Here is a 15,470-nt window from a genome sequence, read left to right as displayed (position 1 = left end):
GCTCTGGGAGGTTCTTGCTCCCTCAGCTCCACTTCTAGTGACAGCCCAGAGCCTTCACACTGCGCATGCACTTATCAAAGGGCGACCGAAACTCCACTGCCGCCAGACAAGATGCGGAAGAAGTAAGTTCTCGGCCCAATATAATGAAAAGCCCAACTTCCATATAGTGGCATGCAACGGTATTAGCCCCCATTACTCTATCTGGAAGTTTATTCGTGAATTAACTGCTCTTTGTGTGGGTAAATTTCTGAAGAATTTCCCATTAGTCTAATGTGTCCCCCAGATCCACTTTCAGTTTTCCTTTAAAATAATATTCTATGTTAACTTTTTTCTACTCCCTTAAAAACTGATATTATAGCGATATTTTTTAAGGCTGAAAAGCTCTGGTCTGTCCAGCCTTTGAAATAAGCTGTCAGCTTCTCTGCACTGTCTCCAGCGCTTGAATATTGTTTCTTGTCGATAAAAATTCAATACTCAGTATTGCAGAATACGCAGTATTCAATATGCGGTCTTAGCAGTGCCCGCAATGAAGTTTGATTACTCATTTGATTTGTATCCTATTCGTTGATGGCTGCTCTGTATTTTAACATATTTAGCATGCTGTCCACTAAAATTCCACAGGTCCCTTTCAGCCTGATTATAAAACATTTCAAACCACTCCTGAGGCATGTGTACCATCTGTATTTTCTTCCTACGTTAGGTCAAGCTACTGGTAAGTGAATAAGGAATAGTTAAGATACAAATGAACATGGTCACAGCCTCTTAAATCATCCAGCCAGATCCTCCAATCTCATCCTCACGCCCTCTAATTGCCTCTTAAATTATCCCAGGATTCTTGCCTCAATGTATCTGACTGAAAATTCATTCAAATTCTTGAACATTCTTTTAGGACGAACTTCCTGACAACAGCCCTGAATTTTATTTCACTAATTTGAATCTTTATCCCCTTGAACCAACTCTCATAGTATTGTTTGAATTAGTTTTCCAAGTATACCTTTTCCATATTATTTAGTTTTTATCTGATCAGTTGGATGTCTGACATCCGGAGAACTTCATCACTAATTGTAAAAAAAATCTCTAAAACAAAGCTACTTTGAAATCCACATTCATCTTAAAATGAGATGAAAAATTGCAATGTCACCTTTATCCTCACTATTTCTGGGTGCACACTATGATTCTACCAGTTGGTGGTGCAGAACTTCAGCATTAGCTGTTTGCTCTTCACTAGCCAATCAAGACAGCTGACAAACCATGAATATGTCATGTGCGTTCATACTCAGCCTCCAAGGACTGCCCTCCATAAACTAACACCTTAAATAGGAGTACAACAGCGTAATGGTTGTTTCACTGGGTGAGTAGTTCAGAGGTCTCGTCCAATAATCTAGACAACATGACTTCAAATCTCACCGTGACAGTTTGAGAATTTGTATTCAGTTTAAAACTATGGAAATAAAAGTTGGTACTTGACTACAATGTCTTTTAGTTAAAAACAAAAAAACTGCGGATGCTGGAAATCCAAAACAAAAACAGAATTACCTGGAAAAACTCAGCAGGTCTGGCAGCATTGGCGTAGAAGAAAAGAGTTGACGTTTCGAGTCCTCATGACCCTTCAACCGAACAGCCTTCCGGACTGAATAGTGAATTCAACAACTTTAGGTCTTGAGCTCCCTCCTCCATCCCCATCCCCTTTCTGTTTCTTCCCCCTGCCTTTTGTTTTTTCCAATAAATTATATAGATTTTTCTTTTCCCACCTATTTCCATTATTTTTAAATATTTTTAAATCTTTTATGCTCCCCCCACCCCCACTAGAGCTATACCTTGAGTGCCCTACCATCCATTCCTAATTAGCACATTCGTTTAGATAATATCACCAACTTTAACACCTATGTGTTCTTTTGTTCTGTTGTATGTGACATCTTTTGATGATCTGCTTCTATTACTGCTTGTTTGTCCCTACAACCACACCAACCCCCTCCACTTCTCTCCCCCCATCCAAACCCCCCTCCCCCGCCCCCACACACACACACCTTAAACCAGCTTATATTTCACCCCTTTCTTGGATTCACTCAGTTCGGTCAAAGGGTCATGAGGACTCAAAACGTCAACTCTTTTCTTCTCCGCCGATGCTGCCAGACCTGCTGAGTTTTTCCAGGTAATTCTGTTTTTGTTTTCAATGTCTTTTAGTGATGGAAATTTGTAGACCTTACCCAGCCTGGCCTATATATAACTCTAGTCGCAGATCAACCTGGGTAACATTTAACTGCTCACTAACCTTAGCGAGCCACTCAGTTGTATAAAACCAATACAATGGACTGCAGCGGTTCAAGAAGAGGGACATCATCACCTTGTCAGACAAACTAGAGAAGGCACTAATGTTTCAATGGGGTGGTAGGGGATGCACAGGGCAGCACATATTGTGTCAACCAGCTTGATGTTCTAGATGTCCTAGAAGCATGCCCAAAGTGTGTTTTACTCTTCCTTCTAGGTATTCAGTGACAGGCCAGTGTAGGCCAGAGCACTACTTCCCTTCAGCTGTTCCTCTTTTTTGGCCAAAATTCATATTGTCATTTGGTTCCAAGTTACTGAGGACACCTCCATGGTTTGGAGGCACGGCCACCATGCTAAATAGGATACATGCAAAACAAACCTAGCAAATAAAATCTGGGCATCCATGAGGTGTTGTGGGCCATGAGCAGCACAATTTACAACCTCATGACTTGGGATGTCCCTAACTCTAGCATTACCATCTGACCAGGGAAGCGACTCTGGTTCAATGAGGAGACCAACACCAGGCATACCTAAAAATCAGGTGCCAACCTAGTGAAGACACAACATGGGATTACGTGCTTGCAAAGGGTGGAAGCAGATGGATGGAGCAAAGCGATCCCACAGATCAGATCAAAGCCCTAGAGCCCTGCCACTTCTAGTTGTGAAAGGTGATGGACAATTAAACAATTAACCAAAGGGGGAGGCTCCAAATACAATTCCATCCTCAATGCTATGTGTTAGGAAATGGAGATAGTTTAAGTAAGTTATGTTTGTATTTGTAGGTGTTAGGAATGAGTTTTAGCTTTAATGTTTAAGTTTGATTTGTATTTCTGTACCTGTGTTAAAAAAGGTTACATCGAATTTCAATTTTACTTTAAAGATGCTTGCATTTCTAATGAGAGTTTCGTGACTTAAGAAGTTAAGCAACACAAGAATAGAAAAAGCAGTGCTGTTGTCTAGCAACAGGGGTTCAGAGAGGCAGGTCCCTCCCAAAGACACAGAGAGAAACTAAAGCAGTTTGGAGTTCTGTTTGAAGATTGCTGTCAAAAAGAAGCCGACTAGGAGGGACAGATAGCCAGTCCCAAGATAAAATCGTATGAAAGTAGCTGAATGAGAGAGTCTGGAGCAAAGGGGACAGACAGCAAGTTCCAAGCTAAAGAAAAGACCCCAAAATCCAAGGGAGTGGAACAGGAGAAAGTCCCTAGCAGGCCTTCTAGTCAAAGGAAGGACATGAACCTGGAAAAGATCCTGTTAAGTGAAGGTAAGAGCGAGGGGCAGAGAGAAAGGCTCCAAGGTTCAGATTTAAAGAGAAAAAAGCTGCAGAAAGCAGATTTAAAGTGAGAACAGCTAGCAAGAGGCAAGAAGGTCCAAAGAGACTTCTGAAGATTTATAACTTCTCGCTATGGGCATGTGAAGCAGTGATACTGTTGATAGCTGAGTTAGTGAGAGCGAGTGCGTTGAAGACAACTTGAATGCATGTGGTGACCCAGGGGAGAGAAACATCAGAAGGAGGTGAACCCTTGCGGAAGGCATCTGAGAGAAAGTGTTAATTTGGGAGAAGCTTCCAAAGTGAGTTCTAGGAGAGTGGAGATTGGAAACCCTTATGTGAAAGATGGAGATCAATGAGATGGGTTGGCTATGGTGTGACAAACTTCTAGGGGGAGTTGAGGAGAGATCCATAGCATCTGGTTGAGGTGACATCTGTGACTTGGTTTCAGAGTGCGGTGTATCTGACCACAGGGTGCCTATTGGTACATGGACTGTGTGCTTACTATGAACATTAAAGTGTAAGATAGCCTTTGTAACTTGTATTATCCTTAGAAATCTGTATATATCTGTAAAATTATAGTTGTGGGTAAAGGAGTATTGTAATAAAGTTCATCTTTTCTTGTTTAATAAATGTTTTATTCTTTTGTTAAAAGGTCATCAGCTGACTGCTGTGACTCTGTTCAGTAGCTGCTGTCCAAGTATCTAAACAAATATATTAAAAGTTAGGGCCTGTCAACCTGGGTTCCTCTGGGATCAGGCTTGTCCAGGGGTAACCTCAGCTGGGAATCATAACATATGGAAGCCTAGCACATTAGTGCAAAAGAAAAGATTGAAGCATTTCCAACTCTCATCAACCAGAAATACCAAGTGGATGACCCATTTTGGTTTCCCCAAGGCCCCAGGATCACGGATGCCAGTATTTAGTCAATAAGATTATTATGATCCATGTAGAGACCAATAACTTTAAAAAAAAACAAACTCCCAGCTCCTGAAAAGATTTCACATTTTGAGGCTTGTACTGTAACAAACAGACTAAAAGCACTATGATTAAACACTATTGTTGCAGGCAACTTATACTTTAAACTACAGAACAGAACTTTCCTCTTTTACATTTAATACAACCAAAAAACCCACTTAACAAGTATACCTTAAACTGTTCTTTAAGTAGTCATTCAGTTTGCCCAGACCCAGTACAAAGTGATTGTTAGCTCCTGAGGGTTTACTTCCCGTTCCTTTCCTTTCCCAGTCTGGTAACATTTACCTTAAAATTGTCTTTTATGGTGAGGATTTATCCTGGAGGTCCTCCCTCTTGTGCAAACTAGGCAAATCTTCCAGCCTCTTTTCAAATCCTCATGAATTTGGCCTTTTCAATCCAAGCGCGAGCTCCCACTTGCATTCCCATGTGGTAAACCATAGAAATTTTTGGTCAGACTGCTCTCTCCCAGATCCTGGCAGTCTACCAGTGCCTGTGTGTTTTCAGGGATGTCTTAGAAATCTTTCCCTTCTCAGAACACATCTCCATGGTAACACAAATCACATGGGCCTGGTATCCAGGTAGAAATGCTGATTAGCTATACTTGACACCAACTCCCTTTTATCTTGGAAGTAAATGGACAGTTTAAAGCATAACTGCTTACAACTCAACATTCTCAATACTCTCCTGGGACTCTGGAGACTAGCAGTCTAACCACTGTAACTGCAGATGTGCTGCAATTGCCTCCAAGTGTGAACAGCTTACAGCTTCTTTCCAGCAAAACAACCTGGGCCTCCCATTAATCTTCAACGACCATATCACCCAGGCCTGTTGTTAGGAAGATGACAGAATAGACCCTTTTCATTTTACCTTAAATAAAAGACACAGTCCCAAAATATAACAATCTTATAAACTTTATATTCATAACCGGATTCACTTTATGTGATCTCATGAAATAAGTGAAGACACCTGATATACCAAAGGCTATATGCCCTGGTGTCATACTGGCTGTAGTGCTGAAGACTTGCACTCCAGAAATTGATGCATCCCTAGCCAAGCTGTTCTAGCACAGCTACAATACTGATTTGAGGAACAATGAGGAAAGTTGCCGAGGCATGGCCTGCCCACAAAAAGCAGGAGTAATCCAATCCAGTCAATTACTGCCCCATTAGTCTATGCTTAATCATAAGCGAAATGATGGAAGGAGTCAATGACAGTGCTACCATCAGTAACCTGCTCACTCAAAGCATAGTAGCTATTGGAATTTTGCTGTTGGTGAAAAGAAATGAGAGAGACCAATATGCCTTTCATCCAATTTCAGTATAACCTTGGAGGATTGTATTCAGGCTGAGGCTGCCATCCAATAAAATTTTCAGTTACCAGGATAAACTAGTAGAAATTGGGGCAGATGCATCTTTTATTTCCCAATAAAAGCAATCAATTTCCTCTTCACGAGCCCTATTTATCAGTCTTAACTCAATGCTAGCACTCTCACCCCAAAGCCTTGAGCACATAACGTAGGTTGGCATTTCAGTGCAGTACAAGGGAATGCTGCACTGCCAAAGGTGCTGCTGTTTAGAAGGGACATCAAACGGAGGCTCCGTTGACCCTGCTGCAACCAAATAAAAGATCCCTTGATATTTCTTAAAGAAGAGCAAGAGTGTTTCTCAGTATCCTGGCCAACATTTATCTATAAACCAACATCTAAACAAGTTTATCTGATCATTTTTTAAATTGCAGTTTGTGGGACCTTCCTATGCACAAATCGGCTGCCATGTTTCCTATATTACAACAGTGACTACATTTCAAAGGCACTTCATTGACTCACACACCATCATATCCCACTGGGTCCTTCATTATTCAAGGTGGTGAGTGGAATGTGTCAGATTCTGCCAGCAGATTGCTGAAATATTTCAGAAGGATCCAGAAGAGATGCTCTGAGGCCATTCAAACACCACATCACTGACAAAGATATTGAATAGGCTGAGCAACAGTGGATAACACTGCACCATTTCTTCTTCAAAAAAGACGGGTTTAGTGTTTCTCTTGGCAATCTTAACACACATTTTGGATCTGGAGTGTAAATAAATACCAGATAAAATCCAAGTTTCAGGTTTGTAGCTTTCATATTCAGTAGACGGCATTAGGTCCAAAGTTTCATGACCATTGAAAGAAATGTATGCCGGGCACCACCGAGTGAGCAGTAGTCTGACATGCTGAGTTTCATGTCTACTAAGACACCTATATTTATTGGTTTTACTTGTTGCCAAATCCAAGATGTGTCATGAAGGTGGAGAATGGCAAGGAATTCTTCCAATAGTACAATAAAACAGCCTCCAGAGACGAAGCAAGGATATTAAAAGATGCTAATATGGTTAAAACTGAAGATGCATGTGAATGTGGAATCTATTTATATAATTAAAATATTTTCATATTAACCCTTTGGATAACACTTAAATCTGTCTGGTTTAGAAAAAAAGTACTTTTCTCGTTGACTTAAATAAGCAATTCAACCATACAGATTGTCTGAACAGTAGACCTCATTGAATCACATAACTCACTTTGAAAGGCTCGAATTTCTACCAATTGCACAAGAGTTGCCTTTTTTAAAATTTCTAGCCCAACCAACTACAGCCTATAGAATATTTAATAAATGCATAAACATTTCAGATCTACCAAAGCTGAATTTTATGCTCGTCGGGCGGATACGTGCCCGACCCAATTGGGTGTAAAATCACATGCAATGACGCTGGACAAGCATCCCGACGTCATCATGCACTCTCGTGACCTATCAGTCAGCGGGTGCACACAAGAGTCAGCAACACGCCTGCCAAAATTAAGAGGCCTATTAAGGCCCTTAAGCAATTAATTAACTTGTATTTTTCACTGCCTGTTCAACTGTTCAGCGAACGGGCCAGGGGACCTTTGCATTTTTTACAAAACCTCATCCATGGGCAGGATGAGGTTTCCAACAGCAAATAAAAAAACCAGAAAAAAATTTTCAACTTCATTTTAAACATGTCCCTCTTCATGTGGCTGAGTCACATTTAGGGACATGTTTATATCATGTTTTAAATCTTTATTTTTGTTTCTCCAACTCTTCAGCTCCCTGAGGCAGCTCTGTGCCCTAAGGGAGCTTTTAGCGCACACTCCCATGCACATGCACAGACTTCTGTGCTTGCCCTCCTCCCTCCCCGACCTTGGCAGCGCTGAGCATATCAGCGCACTTTTCATGCTGGCTGGATGTTAATTGGCCAACCAGCATGGATTCGCGGTCAGGGGCTGATCGTGGGCAACAGACCTTTTCTCTTCCGCTCTCAAGCCCACCTGCCACATCCACCCGATGACCTCAAAATTCAGCCCCATGTGTGTGAAATGCACAGAAACCAATCACCAATTTAAGACTCTCCAAAATAAGCTTTTGTGAAATGCACAATGATCTCATTAGGACATATCCCACTTACTTACTAATTCTAGAGAATTTCATAACATGCTGACAGGAACAGAGGTTTATAGACTCCCAAATGGGCACAACTATATTGCTGGATCTTAGTCTACTAAAGCCACATAGCCTATCAGCACAAAGCATCCTCAATCTACCCAGCCAAGGCCACTCTGCCCATAATGAAATCCGTTTACAGGGTTCTGATGAAAGGTCAATGACCTGAAATGTTAAATCTGTTTCTCTCCACAGTTGCTGCCTGACTGTGGAGTATTTCCAGTATTTTGTTTTCATTTCATGTTTCCAGCATCCATAGTATTTTGGTTTTGTATTAGTTTACAACATTGCCTGGAATTTTTTTTATCCGTATGTGGGATGTGGGCATCACTAGCTAGGCCAGCATTTATTGCCCATCCTAAATGCCCTTGCTCAGAGCACATTTAAGAGTCAACCACATTGCTGTGGGTCTGGAGTCACATGTAGGCCAAACCAGGTAAGGACAGCCGATTTCCTTCCCTAAAGGACATTAGTGAACCAGATGGGTTTTTACGACAATCAGCAATGGTCATCATCAGACTTTTTAATTGCAGATTTTTATTGAATTCAAATGTCATCATCTGCCATGGTGAGATTCAAACCCAGGTCATTAGCCTGGGTCTCTGGAATACTAGCCCAGTGACAATGCCACTATGGTGCTGATACATGCCAGCAGGTTCCACTAGTGAGTCAGTCAGGCTAGATGTTACAAATTTAGGTCTTCTGTACATAGCCTCAGCTTCATTCTAATTATTCCCATAAGTATTTTGAGAATATTACTATTAAAGTAATATAGGACCAGTATAGGACTCACGCTGTCCTTTATACAATAACTTATACAATAACATAATCCTGCAGTATAACAATAGGAACACTTGCGACCTGAGCCAGAAACGCATGTTTTTCGTGCGTATTTTTCAACCTCCAAAGGCAGACTAAGAAAATTCTTGGTGAGATTAAATCATATGTCATTGAGCTGCTTTATTTCACAGTAAGATGCATAGTAACTGCTATGATCCCAATCAAGTAATTTAGCTTACAAAGTTCATCATGTAATAACACAAAATGAAGATCACACAATACTTTCTCACATGAGTGAGTCATATTATTTGACTTAAACTAGTCTGTTTCTCTGTTTCTCTTCACCTCACAGCATTTCCTTTAATGAACCTGCCTATATCTCACCTATTATTGTACCTATCTCAGTCTGTCCGTCTGTCTATCTGTCTCTCTTATTCTCTTTCCACAGACACAGATCAAAGGATTTTTCAAGACAATGCACGTGAGTTTTTTAAGGTCCATTGTCCTGGTTAACAAGTTACAAAATGGTCAGTCACTAAGAAAATCCACTTACATTTATCATGTTAATATCCTTTGATCTAGATGTCTTTTTTGTAAACTTGAGAATGCATTTACTTACTAACTAAAAAAAATAAAATAATTCATTTTCAAACCCTTTTTTTCAGTCAAAATAATTGGCTAAATCTTTGGAGTATTGTAGGTCTGGATGTCTCAAGCGTCAGGTTACTTAAGTCCACTCATTGATGGGTGACTTGGCTCCAATCACCCATTAATGAGCATATCTTGGAACCAACTCTCCCAAGATGTCTCTAAGTTGTGCCCAGGCCTTAGAAGCACTGCCCCAGCTGACATTTACTTTTGGATATCAATGGTAGCTGAGCTATCTAACTGGCAAGATGAAAAATGGTGCTCAAGATTTGCTTATACTTCAGTATCTCCCTTGATCAGTGTGTTGAGGAAGTTTGAAGCAGTTTCTGTTCACAAACCAGAAAATAGTTCTGTGTCTCAGCTAACAGATTCCATAACTTATTTTATGCAGGTTTTAAAATTTCAACCAAAATTTTAGTTCTGTGTAAACTGCATGCTCTTCAAAGAAGGCTAATGAAGAGTAGATTTAACAATGCAAGTCCAGGGATATTTTGGAAAGAGTGGCACAAAGAGCTCATCAGAAGCTGTATGGAAATGGAATGAGAGTAAAAATCCTATATGCTCATATAAATGTAGATCTCGTGTAAATGTCAACCCACAAGACTTTTGGCCTTAAAAAGAAAACGTAATTTTTCACATATCTTGAGTCAAAGTCAAACCTGTTTTTTCAGGGATCAAATCACATCATTATTAATTACTTACAGGTAATTGCAGTTCATTAACTGAAAGGCACATGCAAGAACCTTTGGATTTTCTCCCTTCCAATTCTAGCAGCAATCTTCCAGCCTATCGACAAGACTAATGTGGACCACTTGGTCAATCATGATGCCTTCGAGAGACAACAACAAGTACACAGCTCAATTTAAACAGGAGAAAGAATTGGCAGAATAGGTTAAAGAGCATCAGCAAGATGGTCATATTATCACCTGCAGAGTAATACAACTCTACATCCTCAGAGAAGTGAAGAAAGATGGCATTTCAGAATTCAAGGCCAGTTCCAGGTGGTGCACAAGATTTATGAAAAGGCACACTTAGTGTTCCATCAAAAAACAAACATTTCAGAGCATCAGCCAACTGAATTAGCCATCGGAAGGTGTGGAATCCATATGGGTGGAGGTAAGAAATAACAAGCGGAAGACACTGGTGGGTGTAGTCTATAGGCCCCCTAACAGTAGCTATGCTGTCAGACAGAGAGTAAACCAGGAGATCATGAGGGCATGTTATAAAGGCAGTATATTAATCATGGGTGACTTCAATCTCCATGTAGATTGGGAAACTCAAATTAGCAGGGGTAGCCACGAGCAAGAATTCATACAGTGTATTCGGAACAGTTTCCTAGAACAATATGTTGTGGATCCAATCAGGGATCATGTTACTTTGGATCTGGTAATGTGTAATGAGGCAGGTTTAATAAATGATCTGAGTAAAAGATCTCCTAGGAAACAGTGACCAGAACATGGTGGAATTTAGCATTCAGTTTGATAGTAAGAAACTTAGTTCAGAAACAATTGTGCTAAACTTAAATAAGGGTAATTACAAAGGAATGAGGAGGAGTTGGCTGAGGGGACTGGGAAAGGCGTTTTGCAGAAAAAACGGTTGATGAATAATGGAAGACATTTAAGGAAATAGTTCATGTCTTACAACAAAGATATATCCCAGTGAGGAAGAAGGATTGTAGGAAGGGAATAAAGCAACCATGATTAATCAAGGAAGCTAAGGATAATATCAAAGTGTAAGAAAAAACATACAATGTGGCAGAGATTTGTGGTAAGCCAGAGGATTGGGAAAGTTTTAAAAACCAACAGAAGATGACAAAAAAATAATGAGGGAGAAAATAAATTTTGAGGGTAAACTTGCAAGTAATATAAAATCAGACAGTAAGAGCTTCTTCAAATATATAAAAAGGAAGAGGGAGGCCAAAGTCGATATAGGCCTGTTAGAGAATGTGGCTGGGGAAATAGTAATGGGGAACCTGGAAATGGCAGAGGAGTTAAATGAATATTTTGCATCAGTCTTCACGGTAGAAGACACTAATAGCATACCAAAAATACTAAATAATCATGGGGCAAAAGAGGGGGAGGAAGTAAAAACAATAACAATCACTAGAGAAAATGTACTAGGGAAACTAATGGGGCTAAAGGCCAAAAGGTCACCTGGGTCTGATGGATTGCATCCTAGGATATTAAAGGAAATAACTGCAGAGATAGTGGATGCACTGGTAGTAATTTTCCAAAAGTCCTAAGATTCTGGAAAAGGCCCTGGGGAATGGAAAACTGCCAATGTAACACCCTTATTCAAAAAAGGAGGGAGACAAAAAAACAGATAACTATAGGCCATTTAGCTTAACAAATGTCATTGGGAAAATGTTAGAGTCTATTATAAAGGATATAATAACAGAGCATTTAGAAATGCATAATCTAATCAAGCAGAGTCAGCATGGCTTCATGAAAGGGAAATCATGCCTGATGAATTTATTAGAATTCTTTGAGGAGGTAACAAGCAGGATAGATAAAGGGGAACTGGTAGATGTAATATATTTGGATTTCCAAAAGGCTTTCAATAAGATACCACACATAAGGCTACTTAAGATAACAGCCCATGGTGTTGGGGGTAGTATATTTGCATGGATAGAAGACTGGCTAACTAATAGGAGACAGAGAGTTGGGATACGGGGGGTGGGGGGCTGCATTTTCAGGATGGCAACCTGTAACTAGTGATCAGTGCTGGGGCCACAATTATTTACGATATATATGAATGACTTGGATGAGGGATATATTGCCAAGTTTACAGATGACACAAAAATAGGTGGGAAGGTAAGTGGTGAGGATAACACAAAGAGTATACAGGGGGATATAGACAGGTTAAGTGATTGGGCAAAAACATGGCAAATGGAATATAAAATCGGAAAATGTGAGGTTATGCATTTTGGCAGGAAGAGCTGAATATTATTTAAATGGAGAAAGGCTGAAGAAAGCTGCAGCACAGAGGGATTTGGGGGTCCTCATACATCAATTTCAAAACACTAGCGTACAAGTTCAGCAGGTAATAGGGCAGGCAAATGTAATGTTGGCCTTTATTTCAAAGGGAATGGAGTATAAAAATAGGGAAGTCTTGCTAAAACTATACAAGGCCAAATCTAGGCCTGAACTTTTCTCTCGTCGGGCTGGCTCGGCGGGAACGGTCACGGAGCCTACTGCCTCCTGCGATCGGCTCCGCACCACCATTTTAAGTAGGCGGGCCAATTAAGGCCCACCTAGCGTAAGACGTGAGTGGTAGCGCTTAGCATCCTGTGCGGGCAGAGGGAGGAGGGAGAGTCGGGGCCAGCGTTCTTTTGCGTGTGCGTGCAAAAGAGCACTTCAATCTCCGAGGCACAGAGCTGCCTCAGGGAGATTGAAGTGCTTTTGAAATAAATAAATAAATGGCTTATAAGTTTAATTAAACATGTCCCCTCATGACTGTGTCACATGAGATGGGGCATGTTTATATATTGCAGAAATTTTTAAAATTTAATTAATAAAAGCTTTAGGAAACCTCAGCCATGGGATGAGGTTTCCTAAAAAACATAAAGGCTGCTTGGCCTTTTCGTCTACCCCCCAACCGTAAGGTTGGACAGGCAGCGTAAAGTTGACCTTAATTACTTCCTGAATGGGCCATTTAAATATGGCGGGCGCGCGGCCGACTCCGGTGTGCGCCCACCGATTGAAACATCGTGAGACAGCACGATGACGTCGGGACGCACGCCCAATGTCATTGCACAACATTTTACATGCCAGCATGTCGGGCCCGCCCCCGGACACTGACTGAAAAATTCAGGCCCTAGAATACGGTGAACAGTTTTGGTCCCCTTATCTAAGGAAAGATATACTCATATTGGAGGCAGTCCACAGAACTAGGTTGATCCTGGGGATGGGGGGATTTTTTTTAATGACGGGAGGTTGACTAGGTTGAGCCTGTACTCATTGGCGTTTAGAAGAATGAGAGGCGACCTTATTGAAACATACAAGATTCTTAGGGGGCTTTACACTGTAGATGCTGAGAAGTTATTTCCCCTTGTGGGAGAGAGTCTAGGACCAGACAGCATAATCTCAGAGTAAGGGGGCCCCCACTTAATAGAGATGAGGAGGAATTTCTTCTCTCAGAGTGTAGTCAATCTGCAGACTTCTTTACCACAGAGGGCTGTAAAGGCTGGGTCATTAGCTATATTCAAGGCTGAGATAGGCAGATTTTTAATCAGTAAGGGAATCAAGGGCTATGGGAAAAAAGCAGGAAACTGGAGTTGAGGATTATCAGATCAGCCATGATCTCATTGAAAGGCGGAGTTGACTTGATGGGCCGAATGGCCTACTTCTGCTCCTATGTCTTATGGTCAAATCATCAAATTCCACCATTTATCGTCTAACATAGAATGAAAAATGTGTATCAATTGGAATGTCTACATTTGAAATTTGGATGAAACACTGATGAAGTTTGATGTGCTAGCAAAAAAGACAATTAGCAAGATTCGTAAACAAAACCATCCTTATAAAGATGTCTGACCACGAGAAGACACGGTTCAATTTATTCCACCTTGTATGGCCAGTGGTACAAAGTTAAAGCTGATGAGCTCCCCCAGAGAGAAATTTCAGGAAGTGCTGTCGTCTATGTTCACAGGAAAGACTGGATGGATGAGGGCGATTGCGAGAAATGGATCAAAGCGTGGAATTCGAGACACAAAGAGAAAGATTTGTTCATCTAAGATATGTTCAATTCCTACTTTGTCCATGATGCAGTCCATGGTGAGATCAGCCAACACTGGTAAGTCTTCCAAATGTTGTTCAGCCTTTGGATGTGCATATAAATAAACCTCTCAAGGACAGCGTCCAAAAGATGTGGAATAATCATACGTTGGAAGGCGAAAAATATTCACTAAAGGTGGAAATATGCAAACACCCTCACTATCAACATTGTGTTAATGGGTCATAGGCTTGATTCCAATATTGTCAAAAAGTTGTTTCTAAAATGTGGAATATCAAATGCGCTCAACGGTTACCAGGATGATTACTTGTGGAATAATGATGTTGAAGTTACAAGTACTACCATTGAAGACACAAGATCCATATGTAGACGTTATACAACTAGGCAATTGGGTTGAATTGTTCAGTGATTCAGATGATGATTTTGAAAGATTTTTCTTGTGAAGTGCTGTATTTAATTTGATTATGGTATATACACATTTCATACATTATGATATAAATATAGTTTGTAATGTTACAAAATAAATAAATGTTAGAGAATTAATATGAATTCTTTGGTGTTGTTGGTTTTTATTTTATTCCATTGCGGCAGTCTTTTTTGGCTCCAATCAAGCACACATCAATCCCTCTAAAACATTACCCGTGTAAACAACAACTCTATGACTCTCGGCCTAAAAGATTTGTTTTAAAAAATTGACTTTTACATGAGTGTATTGTTAAAGGAATTTCTTGAATTTCAAAGATGTATTTATTATTTAGTAACTTAGCTCCTGTATTTATTATACAGTCGCTATTTTGAAATTTATACAGTAGCTATAATCTGGCTAAGATTTCCTCCTGAGTCTATTAAAAAGAAATATAAACAATTACATTCATACAGCAGCAAATCCTGTTGTCAAAATGTCTTCGAGTGCTTTGCATAATGAATTGTTGTTAGAGGACAATATGAGTAAAATATCTTGCATATTTTGCAACATTTTTACATGGTACTAGTTGTGCAAATTAGAAAATCTTAAACAAAAACAAAAATTGCTGGATAAAGGAGAGATTGCCAAAGATGTCATGAACAAAAGATCAAAGGGGTGTTGACGGTGTTGATGTCTCCTTTGCCTCCACCTATCACTGGCCCTCTATCCAGCTTCACCTGTCTAACCCCCCCTTAAACAGCTTATATTTCACCACATTTCTATTTCTCTTTAGTACTGATGAAGAGTCATAGGGACTCGAAACGTTAACACTGTCTTCCTCTCCACAGATGCTGTCAGACCTGTGAGGTTTTCCAGGAATTTTTGTTTTTGTT

At 40.3% G+C, this 15,470-nt stretch overlaps 1 long non-coding RNA gene across 1 annotated transcript; it reads left to right on the top strand.

The window, feature by feature from the left end:
- The first annotated feature begins 54 nt into the window (after positions 1–54).
- Positions 55–14,720, top strand: LOC121278721. Its single transcript, XR_005943267.1, has 4 exons — positions 55–122; positions 9,238–9,270; positions 10,142–10,553; positions 14,088–14,720. It is a non-coding gene; the product is annotated as an uncharacterized LOC121278721 (long non-coding RNA).
- The last annotated feature ends 750 nt before the right edge of the window (positions 14,721–15,470 follow it).

The sequence above is a fragment of the Carcharodon carcharias genome, chromosome 6, assembly GCF_017639515.1.
Source record: "Carcharodon carcharias isolate sCarCar2 chromosome 6, sCarCar2.pri, whole genome shotgun sequence".
Lineage (NCBI taxonomy): Eukaryota > Metazoa > Chordata > Chondrichthyes > Lamniformes > Lamnidae > Carcharodon > Carcharodon carcharias.
Note: the sequence above shows the minus strand (reverse complement) of the source record. Positions and strands in the feature narration are given on the sequence as shown.